The sequence below is a fragment of the Dromiciops gliroides genome, chromosome 2 (genome assembly GCF_019393635.1).
Source record: "Dromiciops gliroides isolate mDroGli1 chromosome 2, mDroGli1.pri, whole genome shotgun sequence".
Lineage (NCBI taxonomy): Eukaryota > Metazoa > Chordata > Mammalia > Microbiotheria > Microbiotheriidae > Dromiciops > Dromiciops gliroides.
This window is the reverse complement of record NC_057862.1, coordinates 257,913,104-257,927,876: the sequence shown is the minus strand read 5'-3', so window position 1 is coordinate 257,927,876 and position 14,773 is coordinate 257,913,104. Positions and strand designations below refer to the sequence as shown.

At 36.7% G+C, this 14,773-nt stretch overlaps 1 protein-coding gene, 1 non-coding gene and 1 pseudogene across 18 annotated transcripts in view; 2 read left to right on the top strand and 1 right to left on the bottom strand.

Moving 5' to 3' along the window:
- GPHN (gephyrin) overlaps positions 1-14,773 on the bottom strand; it is a 757,220-nt gene that overhangs the window by 485,838 nt on the left and 256,609 nt on the right. The window lies entirely within an intron of this gene.
- Positions 11,322-11,381, top strand: LOC122745027 (annotated as a pseudogene).
- On the top strand, positions 11,490-11,595 carry LOC122744938. The gene has a single exon (XR_006355268.1). It is a non-coding gene; the product is annotated as a U6 spliceosomal RNA (small nuclear RNA).

Here is a 14,773-nt window from a genome sequence, read left to right as displayed (position 1 = left end):
CCATATCTTTAATTTTTGTTTTCAGGCAACGTGCCACATACAAAATATACTACTTACTTTATGACATTTAGAAAATAAAAAAATAACAACAGCTGACATATTTATAGTATTTTAAATTTTATAAATTACTATCATAAAATTATTTTCCAATTGTCATAAGGTTTCAACATTTGAGCACAAACTAATTCCTAACAAATGGTCAGGCATATGCATGTATCCTCATTTGTGTTCTGTACACTGTACAAGAACCCCCATTCCCATTTGTTAACTTGGATTTAAATCTTATCAATTTTGTAATCATGTGATGAAGATGTTAGGAACATTTAAGCTTTTGCAGTGCAAAACCTCTGTTTGAAAACCATGATAACTGGGCATGCACCATTTAAGCCATATTACAATATCGCAGACCATCACAAATTTTCTACACAAACAAACTTAATATTGTCTTTCATTGTACTATTAAGGCTGTTATCCTATTTAAATTTATCTTTCCTTTATGTTACTATTCTTGTCTTTGTTGTTGGTAGTTTCACTCGTGTCCAACTCTTCATTACCCTATTTTGGGGTTTTCTTGGCAAAGATATTGTAATGGTTTGCCATATCCTTCTCCATCTCATTTTACAGATAAGAAATTGAGGCAAACAAGGTTAAGTGACCTATGCAGGGTCACAAAGCTACTAAGTACCTGAGGCCAGAATTTAACTAATAAAGATAAGTCTTCCCGATTCCAGGTCAAGTGCTCTATCCACTGAGTCATTCTTTGATCTTGCAAGTTTTTAAATGAACAAAATGTACAAAATAAAGAAATGTAATATAAAATCTTACAGATATAAGCATATTAGGCTTTCCTGGATAAATTTAAATTGTTACATTAATTTTTACAGAATGTCCTATGTAAAATATTTGTAATTATTTCATAATATATTTTCATAATGATAGGTAGAGTACAATATTATATTTTATTATTATATAATACAAATTTTAATTGGGGAGTTTTAGAGTGCAAAAGTTATAAGCACTTAATGAATCAATATAAAACAATATTATAAGTAATCTTTAAAATTATCCTCGGGGGTTCACAACAGATTTTTTTTTTGTAGTATTGAAAGAGGATTTCAGAACAAGAACAACAAAAAAATAGGCATCATTAGTCTAGTATAAAGCATTCTTAAGAGGTTTGACACTGTTTGTCTGGTTCAGTTATCAGGTAGCTGCACCTGAGATCTAACCTTGACTTCCTCTATTTCCCATAATTATTTGTTTTTTTTGTTTTTTGTTTTTGTTTTTTGTTTTTTGGTGAGGCAATTGGGGTTAAGTGACTTGCCCAGGGTCACACAGCTAGTAATTGTTGTGTCTGAGGCCAGATTTGAACTCAGGTCCTCCTGAATGCAGGGCCAGTGCTCTATCCACTGCACCACCTAGCTGCCCCCTCCCATAATTATTTGTAATGGGTAATGACTGCATTAATCTGAGTTATTAAGTCTTTAATATGCCTTTATTTTTATAGTATTATTGTAGAAATTGTTCTCCTGGTTCTGATGACTTCACTCTGAATCAGTTCATACAAGTGTTCAGGTTTAATTTCCACTTTGTCACTACAAAAAGAGTTACTATAAATATTTTTGTAAATTTGGATCCTTTTCCTTTTTATTTTTTCTAATTATTCATGATTTGTAGCACTTTTTCACGTGGCTATAGATAACATGGGTTTCTTCCCTTGAAAACTGTCTACCCATGTCCTTTGACAATTTATTAATTAGGAAGTGGTTCTGATTCACATAAATTTGCACCACCAATACATATCTTGAAAATGAGACTTTTAAAAGAGAAACATGCAGAAAAGATCCCTCCCCCCACCCCACCCCCAGTGTTAAGTGTCTCTCTTTTAATCTTATTAGCCCTGGACTTGTTTGTGCAAAAGCTTTTAATTTTAATTTGAAGCAGCTGCATACCAAAGCTTTCCTGAAGTAATATTATTATTATTTCAATTAATTCTGATATTCAAGTTTCCCTGAAAAAACCCATCATATCAGCTTCACTATGTACATACACATGTAAGTATATATGTATGTATATTCCCTCTTTGCCCATATTAATTTCTTCAATTTACTTATTTAATCATTACTATAGCTGTTCCTTTCAAGTACCATATTTAATAGTACTGGTGACAGTGAACATCCTTGTTTGACCTCTATCCCCAGTGTAATGCCTTGAGTTTATGAGCATAATATATAATACTTGCTCTTGTTTTTGGAAAGATACCATTTACCATATTAAGGAAAGCCATTTAAAATCTAAGTATTTTCTAATTTGTTTTTTTCTTTTCTTTTTTCTTTTTGTTTTTTTGCAGGGCAATGGGGGTTAAGTGACTTGCCCAGGGTCACACAGTTAGTAAGTGTCAAGTGTCTGAGGTCAGATTTAAACTCAGGTCTTCCTGAATCCAGGGCCAGTGCTTTATCCACTGGCTACCTGGCTGCCCCACCCCCCCAATAATTTAGCTAGAAATAATCTAGTCCCATAATAATTTATATAACATACTTAACTTTTAACCCCTATTTATCACCTTCTTTTTCCTTTTCCATCACTGGATCTGGGAGGGGAGGGTTCTAGTTAAAGGACCAATGCAGATGTATAGACCTCTTCTTCCTAAATCTAATTCCAAGTGTCAAGGTGACAGCTACTCCACCCTGTTTTACTAAACTGTCTTGAAGAAAGTACCAATTCCTCAGTCTTCCAGTGTCATCAAGTTTCCTCAAAATTAGACTTCATACTGAACCTAAGCAACACCAGTACCTTAGATACTAGGTCCTAGCAGAAGCCAAGTACGTGTTGTTCCACTGGCAGGGTATGCAAGCTGCTCTGATCCTTGGCTACCTGTTCACTGGTTATTGCTTTCAACCAAGATACCTGCCTGATCTTTCTGGTGTAAGCCTTTTTTTTTCTGGTGTTTGAGAGTAAACATACTTACTGGTGCTGTCCTACACCATTATAGGACCTTGGAGGTTGGGAACCTCAGACAAGTGTTTATCAAACTCTTATCTCTCACCTAATCATTTTTTGGGGGGGGACAGGACAATGAGGGTTAAGTGACTTCCCCGGTGTCACACAGCTAGTAAGTGTCAAGTGTCTGAGGCCTGATTTGAATCCTCCTGAATCCAGTGCTTTATCCACTGCACCATCTAGCTGCCTCCTCACCTAATCATTACAATAGGGCAACTAGGTGGCTCAGTATACTGGCCCTGGAGTCAGGAGGACCTGAGTTCAAATCTCACCTCAGACCCTAACTAGCTGTGTGAGCCTGGGCAAATCACTTAACCCCAATTGCCTTAAAACATCTGAAGCCATCTCCAGTAGTCCCCTAGTTGTAAGGATCAAGGTTATTATCTTAGCCCATCTATGACATTTTACTAATGAAGAAAATGAGGTCTCAATGGCTTAACTGGCTTGCCCATCTATAATCTAATAAGAGGCTCTGACAGGATTTGAAAGCCAGATTTGTTTGTTTGCATTTTTTTTTTGGGGGGGGGCGAGGAAATTGGGTTTAAGTGATTTGCCCAGGGTCACACAGTTAGTAAGTGTCAAGTGTCTGAGGCCGGATTTGAATCTTCCTGAATCCAGGGCCGGTTTTATCCACTGTGCCACCTAGCTGCCCCTGACCTCCAGATTTGTGACTCCAAATGTCCACCTTTCTCAACCCTCACTTTCCATCATGTTTTCTATAACCACTACCCTAACATTAACAAACATTTCTTTATCCTAAATCTCTTCTGATAATACATACATAGAAACCTAATACTTTCTGGAAGTCACTGCATCCCTGAACACTCTACCATTTTACCATACCATTTTCTTTCATCCATCCTAACACTGCCATTTAAACTCGATGGATAAAGAATAAACATATTTCTTGTTTCCCTACTGTAACTTCTAGGCTGTCCTCAGATGTTATCCCTCAGTAACCTTTATTCCTTTTATGGGATACCACTTCATTAGAAATGAAATTAATTTTTCCTTGCCAAAGCCACACCCTTTCTGTCCTGGATCCTCTCCTCCCCAGAGTCCTTCAGGTGCTTTTGGAGAGGGGAGTGGCATGGATAAGACCTATACATTAGGAATATTACTTCCTTCTCTGGATTATCTATGCCATGGCCCTTAATCTTTCCTTATCTACTGACAGTGGAACCATTTGAATTCAGTTCTCTACACATCTTCTCTATAGGGAATTGGAAATGTTACTAAAGAAATTTAAGATAGAAAGAACAGGTGAACCAAATTGAGTACAAACAAAAGGAATCCATCCTAAAGGAAGTCATATGATTCTGAAAGCACTAAGCTTTTTTCTTATGAAATCTTAAATTGCAAAGATAATGATTAGGAAAATGAACACCCCTGAAAAGCAATCATTAACTACTAACCCATATGACTATTTCCTCATCTCCATGAAGTCTTTATAAATCTACAGTCATACTGGGGGCATCATTTATACAACTATGAGAAGGGAACAAACAAGCTTTCTGAAACAATCACTTCACATTGCAGAACAATCACTATCACATAACTGACTGAAAGTTACATGGAATATAAGATCCAACTATATTTAGTGATAATGAAAAAGCATTTGATTTGGTAAAGAAAATTAACTAAAAGCTGTCTTACAAGAAGGTATCTCCTATTCTTAAGATAATACAAAATTCCTTGATAGGTGCAATCAGTGAGATAGCTTTTTTAACCAGTCCTGGGCCTAACAATATGAAGGTAGGGAAGAAAAAAGTAAATTATACAATCATATACAATGAATTCATTCCAAAGGTGAGGCAAACTCTATTTTTTAAAATATCTGACACATTTTCTTTCAAAGTAAGTACTATATGAATGGATTTTTTTTTTTACAAAAAATTCTTAGATGTCCTTGGCTTGGGCAGTGATTTGCTTTCAAAGCATTCACTACCTCTGAAGATGTGAACCAATCTGTTTAGTGACTACCTTAAGAAGCCAGACTATTGATTCATCTTTCTAAGTCATTCTGGGAACAGAATACTCTAAAAATAACTGTGTACTTGGCTTGGCTGCTACCATATGCAGAAGTTTCTCAGATGCCATTTTAATTAACATTAATCTCTTTTCAGAAGGATCTTGCTGTCTAACTGATGCCAAGGTTTTCCTTGCCATCCAAAATCTACTTGTCATCAAAATATCCAAGTGAGACTGTGATATTTCTACTTCATACATAAATATGTATGAATACATACCAATACTACTTAGAAATTATGATATTAAGTACCAAATGGTTATTTAGAATACATAGAATATCATGAAATGCTGTTAACAAATGATTAGGTAAAGAGTCTGGGGCTCCCTTTGTTCAGTTCCCAACTCTGTTATTGACATTTAATCCAATAAATAAATATTTATTATAAACTTATTATTCTCTGTCTCAATGCTTTTAAACTTCATTGGAACACTTATTTAATACTGGCAAAATGCACAGACAACCCTGAAAGAAAGGACAGTACTATCAATTTTTTGTAATCTCAAATATTAATTAGAACATAAAATTATTAATCAATGTTAAAGTTAGAAGCACAAATTGTTACCCAGAATAAAACACACTACTAAGGGCAATTACAGATTCTTAGGAAATTTTCCAATAATCTAATTTCACTTTAAAGTATTTCCTCAGATAAAAGATCTCTCAAGATTTCTGGTGCTACATTTGCAGATTAGAAAAAGAGAAAAGGAAGGTGGAAGAGGAATGTATGACTGAAAACACAATACAAAGTCTCCCTCCTTCAATGTTTGAAATGCTCATGTAATTTAAATTAAATATCACTTTAAGTCATTTGGATAGTTAAAAGTCTGAAACTGTCCTATATACCTTCCAGCTTCCTCCTTTCCCTACTCAGACATGTTAGGCTAGTTCTTTTTTTAGAGTTAATAATTTTTTAAAATAATTTTTTAAAATTTAAAACTTTTTAATCTATCATTTTCCTTTTTTGTTTTTTCCCCTGTGTATTATATATTAGAGGTTTTTATTTTTAATTTCCCCAAGTTATGTGTAAAAACAAATTTTCACATCAATTTTTAAAACTTTGTGTTCCAAATTCTCTTCTTTCCTCCCTCCCCATCCCCCCTTAAGAACTCAAGGAATTCAACATGTTATACATGTGCAGTCATGCAAAACATGACCAAAAAATTTTTAGAAAGAGGGACTAACAAAAACAAACAAAAAAATTATACTTCAATCTGTATTCAGACACCATCAGTTCTTTCTCTGTAGATGGACTGCATTTTTCATAAGTCCTTCTGATAGCATCCTGCTCCTTATTTCTTACAGCACAATAGTGTTCCATCCTAATCTCTGCTTCAAATTTTTTTCAGTTATTATTGCTAACTGTATTTCTCTCCATCCTATTCCCGCCTCTTGATATTTACTCTATTTTCTATCTTCTTTCACCCTATCCCCCCTCAAAAGTGTTTTGCTTCTGGTTTCCCTCTCCTCCGACCTGCCTTCCTCCCCAATCTGCCCTCCCTCCTTCACCCCTCCCTACTTATCCCCTTCCCCTCCCACTTTCCCAAAGGGTGAGATATATTACTATATCCACTTGAGTGTGTGTTATTCCCTCTTTGAGCCAATTCTGCTGAGAGCAAGGCTCACTCACTCCTCCACACCTCCCCCATCTTCCCCTCCACTCCATAAGCTTTTTCTTGCTTCTTTTATGTGAGATACTTTATCCCATTCCATCTCTCCCTTTCCCTTTTTCCCAGTGCTTCCCTCTCCCCCCTTAATTTTATTTTTAAAAAAATATCAACATGGGGCAGTTAGGTGATGCAGTGGACAAAGCACCAGTCCTGGACCCAAGAGGACCCAAGCCCAAATCTGGCCTCAGACACCCGACACTCACCAGCTACCTTGGGAAACCCAAACTGCCCCCCCCCAAAAAAAACCAATAAAAAGATAAATGCTTTAAAGATATCATTCCTTCATATTCAACTCATACCTGTGCCCTCTGTCTAAGTATACTCCATTCAGCTGTAGTAATAATGAAAAAGTTCTTATGAGTTAGAAATATCATCCTTCCCATGTAGGAATGTGAACAGTTTAAACTTTTAATGTCCCTCATGGTTTCTTTTTCCTGTTTACCTTTTTATACTCCTCTAGGGTCTTGTATTTGAAAGTCAAATTTTCTATTCAGTTCAGGTCTTTTTATCACGAATGCCTGAAAGTCCCCTCTTTCATTGAATTTCCATTCTTCCCCCTGAAAGATTATATTCAGTTTTGTTAGGTAGGTCATTCTTCGTTGTAATCCCAGTTCCTTTGCCCTCTGGAATATCATATTCCAAGCCTTCTGATGCTTTAATGTAGAAGCTCCTAGATCTTGTGTTATCCTGACTGTGGCTACATAGTACTTCAACTGTTTCTTTCTGGCTACTTGCAATATTTTCTCCTTGACCTAGGAGCTCTGGAATTTGGCTATATATTCCTGGGAGTTTTCATTTTGCTATCTCTTCCAGGAGGTGATCAGTGGATTCTTTCCATTTCTATTTTACCTTCTGCTTTTAGAATATTAGGGCAATTTTCCCTGACAATTTCTTGGAAGATGTCTAAACTCTATTTGATCATGGCTTTCAGGTAGTCCACTAATTTTCAAATTATCTCTCCTGGATCTATTTTCCAGGTCAGCTGTTTTTCCAAGGAGATATTTCACATTGCCCGCTATTTTTTCTTTCATGTGGATTTGCTTTATTGGGTCTTGATTTCTCATGAAGTCATTAACTGGGTAGGTGATTCTTGGTTGTAATCCCATTTCCTTTGCCCTTTGGAATATCATATTCCATGCCCTCCGGTCCTTTAATGTAGAAGCTGCTAGATCTTGTGCTACTCTGACTGGGGCTCCATAGTACTTGAATTCTTTCTTTTTGGCAGCTTGAAGTATTTTCTCCCTGACCTGAGAGCTCTGGAATTTGGCTATAATATTCCTAGGAGTTTTCCTTTTGGGATCTCTTTCTGGAGGTGATTGGTGGATTCTTTCAATTTCTATTTTAGCTTCTTCTTCTAGAATTTCAGGGCAATTTTCCCTGAGAATATCTTGGTAGATAATGTCTAAGCTCTTTCCTTGATCATGGTTTTCAGGTAGACCAATAATTTTCAAATTATCTCTCCTGGACCTATTTTCCAGGTCAGCAGTTTTTCCAAGGAGATATTTCATATTGCCCTCTATTTTTTTATTCATTTGGATTTGCTTTATTGTGTCTTGGTTTCTCATAAAGTCAATGGCTTCCATTTGTTCAGTCCTAATTCTTAGGCAATTATTTTCATCAGAGAGCTTTTGTACCTCCTTTTCCATTTGGCCAATTTGACTTTTCAAGCTGTTGACTTTTTTCTCGTATCTTTCCTGCACCTCCCTCATTTCTCTTTCCATTTTTTCCTCTACCTCTCTAAGTTTATCTTCAAAGTCCTTTTTGATCACCTCTATGGCCTGAGACCAATTCATATTTTTCTTGGAAGCTTTAGTTATAGGAGCCCTGATGTTGACATCTTCCTCTGAGAGTGCCCCTCAGTCTTCCTTGTTACTGAAGAAACTTTCTATGGTCCTTACCTTTCTCTGTTGGCTCATCTTGCCTTTCTTTTACTTGACTTTTAGCTCCTTAAAGTGGGGCACTGTTTCCAGGCTGCAGTATCCCAAGCTAAAAAAGTCCCAGGTGGTATGATTTAAAGAGAATCAGGTTCTTCACTAGCCTGGCTTGTTCCCTGGTCCTTAGATGACCCTAGACCAACTTGCTAATCAACCAGCTTTATGTGTTGTGGTTGTTAGCTTCAATGAGCCTGTGCCCCTCCCCTACCCGGGCCACTGCTACTTGAGCCTACCTCCTGGTTCTCAGTAGGGGTGTAAAATCCAAGTTCTGCCTTTGCACCAGCATAGACCCCTGTAGTCTCCCCCCTGCCCAGGGCTCCGCCCTCTCACCAGACTATGAGCTTAGTTCCAGACGACACTGGTGCTTCAGCTGATTCAGAGGCTCTGGGGGTGTCCTTCTCTAGTGAGGCCTTCCTGGGACTGGATCTGTGTCACGGTGACTGTGGGGTTGGGCTCAACTTCTTTATTAGCACAGCAGCTCCCTCCTTCTGACCTTCCAAGCCGTTCTTGGTTAGAAGATGATTTCAGCACATTCTTCTGTAAATTTTGCTGCTCCGGGCATTTTCCTATGGCGTTATTTGGATGTTTTTTCATCTGTGATCATTTCTATCAAAAGTTAAACTTCAGCTTTTGAGATGAAAATTCATTATTTGACAAAAAGTGCTGGGAAAACTGGAAAACAGTGTGGCAGAAACTAGGTATAGACCAACATCTTCACTGTATACAAAAGATAAGGTCAAAATTGGTTCATGATTTAGTCACAAATGGTGATACTACAGACAAATTAGGAGAGTATGGAATAGCTTAACTGCCAGATTCAAGGAGAAGGAAAGAATTTAGGACAAGGCAAGAGATAGAGAGCATTATGAAATATAAAATGACTAATTTTGATTATATAAAATTTAAAATTTTGCACAAAACCAAAGCAACCAAAATTAGAAGGAAAGCAGAAAATTGGGAAAACCTTTTACAGCAAATATCTTTGATAAAGGCCTCATTTCTCAAATATATCAGGAACTGAGTCAAATTTACAAAAATATAAGTCATTTCCTCAATTGATAAATGGTCAAAGGATATCAACAGGCAGTTTTCAGAAAAAGAAATCAAAGCTATCAATAGTCATGAAAAAATGTTCAAAATCACTATTGATTAGATTAAATTAAAACAACTCTGAGGTACCACCTCACACCTATCAGATAGGCTAATATTGCAGAAAAGGAAAATGATAAAGATTGGAGGGGATGTGAGAAAACTGGGATACTCATGCATTGTTGGTGGAGTTGTAAACTGATCCAACTACTATGGAGAACAATTTGGAACTATGGCCAAAGGGCTATCAAACTGTGTGTATCCTTTGATCCAGCAATACCACCACTAGGTCTGTTTCCCAAAAGAATTTTAAAGAAGGAAAAAGAACCTATTTGTAAAAAAAAATATTTATAGCAGCTCTTTTTGTAGTGGCTAAGAATTGGAAATTATGGGAATGCCTATCAACTGGGGAATGTCTAAACAAGCTGTGGTATATGACAGTAATGGAATAGTATTGTGCCATAAGAAAGGATAAGCAGGATGATTTCAGAAAAATCTGCAAAGACTTACATGAACTGATGCTGAGTGTAGTGAGCAGAACCAGGAGAATATTGTACACAGGAAAAGTATTCCTGTACTATGAACAATTATGAATGACTTAGCTATTCTCAGCAATAAAATGATCTAAGACAACTTCAGAGGATTCATGATAAAAAATGCTAACCACCTCCTTGTTGAAGTTTATATATAAATAATAGTGCTTACCATCTCAGGGAGGGACCAAGGGAGGAAAAGAGAATTCGAATTTGGAATTCAACAAAGACTATTTAAAACTTTTTTTTACATGCTGGTGAAAATTATGTGTGTGTGTGTGTATTTAAGTTAGGCTTTAGTTTGTAGGAATACAACCCCATCATATCACTGTCTCTTTTGGAAAAACAGAGTAGAACTGCATATTAATTACTATACTATACTTGTACTGGAATGTAACCTACCTAGAAGCACAGTTAATGACTAGACTAAATTATTCATAAGTAGATCTTTATCTTCATGTTTTATTGCCTTTAGTAATTCTTGCTTGTGTTTTCTTCCATTTATCTTCTTACTCTAAGGAAGGGATCCCCCAAAAGCTTATCTTAGGCTATCAGTAGATCCTCAAGCACACATGGATTAATCTCCAAACTAGATACCACCAACTTTGGCTCCTTGCCATAGCTTCTGAAGATTTTCCCAGTGGGAAGGGAGGTACACAAATGGCAATAAGTCCACTCTTTCCTCTCACTTTCCCCTCCCTCTATACTGCTCATCTACCTTTGGTGTACACTCTCACATGTGGCTCCAAGAAGCTGTAGCAAGTGTAGCAGCTACCCCCCAATAAACTATCTAGACAAATGGACTATATCAAGGTGAGGGCAAATGGCAGGCCTCAAACCTGTCAATGAGTTAGGGGGGTGTCTACCCCATGCATATGAAGATTTTCCCCAGCAGAATGGGCAGATGAGAACAATTTGTTCCATCGCTCAAGCAGGTGTTGTGGAGAACTTTGAGCTTTGGTCAAGCAATAAGAGGCCACAGTCATCCACAGCATTCTGGGTCACTGATAATCATACTGACTTTTGTCCTACAACTAGACTTCAATGACTCAAGAAGGTGGACTGAGTGCTTGCTTTGGCAGCACATATACTAAAATTGGAACGATACAGAGAAGATTAGCAGGGCAGATAGGTGGTGCAGTGGATAGAGCACCAGCCCTGGAGTCAGGAGGACCTGAGTTCAAATCCAGCCTCAGACACTTAACACTTACTAGCTGTGTGACCCTGGGCAAGTCACTTAACCCCAACTGCATCACTAAAAAAAAAAAAAAAAACAGAGAAGATTAGCATGGCCCCTGTGCAAGGATGACACACAAATTCATGAAGCGTTCCATATTTTTCACTTATTCCCAATGACATTAACTTTGAGAAAAATAAGCAGATGTTCCACATTATTACTGGCCCCAATATGGGACGTAAATCAACATACATTCGTCAAACTGGAGTAATAATTCTGATGGCTCAGATTGGCTGTTTTGTACCATGTGAGTCAGCAGAAGTATCCATTGTGGATTGTATCTTGGCTCAAGTTGGAGCAGGTGATTGTCAACTGAAAGATTGACATAGCATAAATGCTAGAGATGGCTTCTATTCTCAGGTCTGCAACCAAAGACTCCCTGATAATCATCGATGAGTTGGGAAGAGGGACTTCTGCCTATGATGGATTTGGCTTAGCATGGGCTATTTCGGAGTACATTGCCACTAAGATAGGTGCCTTCTGTATGTTTGATACTCATTTTCATGAACTGACAACATTGGCTGACCAGTTGCCAACACTGAATAATCTACATGTTTCAGCATTAACTACTGATGAGACATTAACTATGTTCTATCAAGTGAAGAAAGGTGTCTGTGATCAGAGTTTTGGGATTCATGTTGTGGAGCTTGCTAATTTTCCTAAACATGTAATAGAGAATGCCAAGAAAAATGCTCTGGAACTAGAGGAATTACAGCATTTTGGAAAACCTCAAGAATCTGAAGAAACAGAACCAGAAGCCAAGAGATGCTACCAAGAAAGAGAGCAAGGTGAAAAAATAATTCAGGCATTTTGGGCCAAAGTAAAGGAATTGCCCTTTACAGAAATGTCTGAGGAAGGCATCAGAACCAAATTAAAATGACTGAAGGCTGAAGTGCTATCACAAAATAATAGTTTTGTGAATGAAATAATTTCATGGTTAAAAGTTACTCCATGGGGGCAGCTAGGTGGTGCAGTGGATAGAGCACCGGCCTTGGAGTCAGGAGTACCTGAGTTCAAATCTGGCCTCAGACACTTAACACACTTACTAGCTGTATGACCCTGGGCAAGTCACTTAACCCCAATTGCCTCACTCTTAAAAAAAAAAAAAGTTACTCCATGAAAAATTCCACAGTGGAATGAACAGAGTTTGTAGTTGGGTTTTTTTTTTTTAATTGTAGAAAGTCCCCACTGTCTATATGTTGCTGCTTTTGTATGGTTTTGTACTTTCCCCATGGTGTTTAGAAATGGATGCACACAGATTATTGAATAAAACTTCAGTATTATGTTTCTTTAAAAAAAAAAAAAGGAGTGAGACTTATGACTTTGTGTAGCTCTGCCTCACTTAAATCTAATTTACCCAAAAGTCAAGACAACTGTGATGTTATTGGTCCTATCTGAAAATGAGGGACAAAGAACAAAACTCTAAAAGTAATAAGACTGATGAAAAATTTTAAAACAGTTTTGAAACAGAAAAAATAATCAGAAATGTTAAGGGTTCCTGTTCTGAAATTATCTAGTAGAAAAGGGGAACAATTCTAGAATCTTCATCCCCTATTAAATTACACCTTAAAACTCTCTGACCTTCCAGTGGATTGCCAAAAAAAAGTCAATCGACAACAATTTAGAAAGCACTTACAAGTTGAGGTCTACTTTGTATTACATAGCATAGGAAGGATAGTCAACAAGGATATTTCAGCATTTAGCTTGAGTAGACAGTTTGAAGGCCTCCTGACCTGACTGCTTAAATAAATAATATGATCAGCAAAGAAAAGTGCGATGACTCCTGTAGCCTTGTGATTTCTTCCAAATACAAAAAACCATGGGAATGAGCCTTTTTATGGTATCAAGTAACCAGGAAGCCATTCAAAGATGACAACTGCATTAACTCAAACACATTTTAAGTCTCTGGCCCTGGAGCCAATCGAGTAAGCATTGGAGACAGATTCCCTGACATATAAAGGTACCATGAAGAGCTGAAAATATATGTACTCCCTTCCATTCCCTTTCTATTAACAATGCCATATGCCCAGCATATTTAACTTTTCTAAAATTTCCTTCTGTGACTTAAGTTCTTTCTTGTTTTTTTGGTTACATTAACATAGGTCTAAAAGGGAGTTCATTTAGGTATTCCACCATTAGAGTTTTACTACTATTTCTCCCTAACTCATTTAACATTTCTTTTTTATTTTTAATGCCATTCACTGCATATGTTTACTATGTTCATTGTCTATGGAACCATGCAACAAAATGCAGTTTCTTTGTTTATTTCTTTAAGTCTCTTTTTGCTGTTTTCTTGTCTGAAATCACGATTACTACCCTTACCTTATATACTTCAGCTGAAGCATCATAGAGTTTGCTCAAGCCCCTTATTTTAACTGACTGAATATTTATGTTTCAAGTGTACTTGTAAAAAGCATATTGTTTGATTCTCCTTTCTAATTCATTCTTTTATCCTGTCTTATGGGTGAGTTCATTTCATTCATATACACAACTATGATTATTAAATGTGTATTTCCCTCCATCTTATTCTTACATACTTATTTTGAGGCTTTGATTTTTGTTTTGTTTAAAGTTTGGGGCATGGCTTTCCAATAATTCAATGGTTTTTAAATTATTTCTCCAGGATCTCTTTTTTAAGTCAATTGTATGTTTGATTTTTACATGAGAAATCTACATTTGCTACTATTTTTCAGCCTTTTGACTTTGTTTTAATGTTTCTTATTGTCTCATGGAATCATTAACTCCTATTTAGTCAATTCTAATTTTCAATGAGTCTGTTCCTTGGGCAAGGTTTTTATTTCTTCTATCAAGCTTTCAATCAATTATCTTCCTTTCATAACTATCTAATTATTTATTTATTTTTGCAGGGCAATAAGAGTTAAGTGACTTGCCCAGGGTCACACAGCTAGTAAGTGTCAAGTGTCTGAGGTGAGATTCAAATTCAGGTCCTCCTGAATTGAGGGCCAGTGCTTTATCCACTGTGCCACCTAGCTGTCCCTCTCTTGCTTTTTAAAATAAGAAATGGTTTTATCAGAAAAAAGTAGTGTATAATTAGTTTATTACTGTACTTTACACATTTGTTGGCCAATTTATAATTGAAATATGCTACAAGTTTTAAACTTCTAAAGAAGTTATTCTTTTTTTTCCCCTCAATCTGATCAGTGATTCAGGGAAGGAGGCCTTTGATAGTATAGGTAACTGAACAAATATTACCTTTTGTTCCTCATGACTTCTTTTAATCACTCAGTAGTTCAGCACTGGTACAAAATGGATAGTTTTAG